A 1530-nucleotide genomic window follows, 5' to 3' on the forward strand; every position below is an offset into this window, starting at 1 on the left:
GAAGGAAGGAAAAGAGAAGGAAGAAGATGGAAAGAGAGGAGGGAAGGAAAAGAGAAGGATGGAAGGAAAATGAAGAATGAAGTAAAAAAGAAAAGGGACGGAAGGAGGGAGGGAGAGAGGGAAAAGAGAAGGAAGAAGAAGGAAGGAAGGAAGGAAGGAAGGAAGGAAGGAAGGAAGGAAGGAAGGAAGGAAGGAAGGAAAAGAGAAGGAAGAAGATGGAAAGAGAGGAGGGAAGGAAAAGAGAAGGAAGGAAGGAAAATGAAGAATGAAGTAAAAAAGAAAAGAGAGGGAAAGAGGGAGGGAGGGAGAAAGGGAAAGGAAGATGAAGAAGGAAAGAGAGGAAGGAAGGAGGGAGGGAGGGAGGGAAGGAAGGAAAGAAGCCCCCCAAATTATTGTACAATATGCTTCTTGCAGACAAAGAAAATCTTCAGAAGGAGACAACACCTCCCTCCACCCTCTCAAATCACACACGTCTGAACAAGAAAGCTCTGACAAATCGGTGGTTGGACCTAGTTGGGGGGCGTGGGCGTGGGGGGAGAAGAGAAAAAACCTGCCACAACTCTCCCGCTCTCTCTCCTTCGCCACCAAATAGCATTTTTCTCCAAATTAGCCTCGGCCAGTTCTGCTTTGCGGCCAAAGGGATGATTAAGGGAAGATCATCGCTCCCGTTTTTTCCTGCTCTCCAAAGGAAAGGGTTGGGCCAAATCATTTTGGGCCTGGGTCTCCTCTAAGGGATGGCCAGTCACCCTCTTTCCTTAAAAGAGGGGGGAACTGATGAAACAGGGAGGCGGGAGTTGCTTCCAACAACTTTGCTATGGCTAATCCCGTTAGAATAAAAGTGTGTGTGTGTGTGGGGGGGGAGTTTTGTAATTCAAGCTAATGACATCGTTACGAGCTTCCTAGCAGCCAGGGCTGATCACCGAGAGCTAATTTAACACACACACCCTTTTTTTTTTTTGGTCAGCTTTCCTGGAAAGTGAAATACTTAGGGATGGTTGGAAACTGATCAAAGAGAGAAGCAACCTGGAATTAAGGAGAAACTTCCTAACAGTGAGGACAATTAACCAGTGGAACAGCTGGCCTCCAGAAATCGTGGGTCCTCCATCACTGGAGGTTTTTAAGAAGAGGCTAGACAGTCACTTGTCTGAGATGGTATAGCTTCTCCTGCTTGAGAGGGGGCTGGACTAGAAGACCTCCAAGGTCCCTTCCAGTTCTATTTCTATTTCTATTCTATAATTCCATTCCAAATTCCACATTCCACATTCCACGTTCTATTCTATTCTATTCTATTCTATTCTATTCTATTCCATATTCTATTCCATATTCTATTCCTATTCCTATTCCTATTCTAGGGTGGGAGACCTAAAACCAGAAATTCTAGTCTCACTTAGCAACAGAAATCTGGGGCTGAATTGTGCTTGTAAGTAAGTGGACTTATTCTTCAAAAACATCTGAAATGGTATAGGATTTCCTGCCTGAACAGGGGGTTGGACTAGATGACCTCCAAAGTCCCTTCCAACATTATTTATT

The sequence above is a fragment of the Protobothrops mucrosquamatus genome, unplaced genomic scaffold, assembly GCF_001527695.2.
Source record: "Protobothrops mucrosquamatus isolate PMUCROS unplaced genomic scaffold, P.Mucros_1.0 scaffold3529, whole genome shotgun sequence".
In the NCBI taxonomy this organism is placed as follows: domain Eukaryota; kingdom Metazoa; phylum Chordata; class Lepidosauria; order Squamata; family Viperidae; genus Protobothrops; species Protobothrops mucrosquamatus.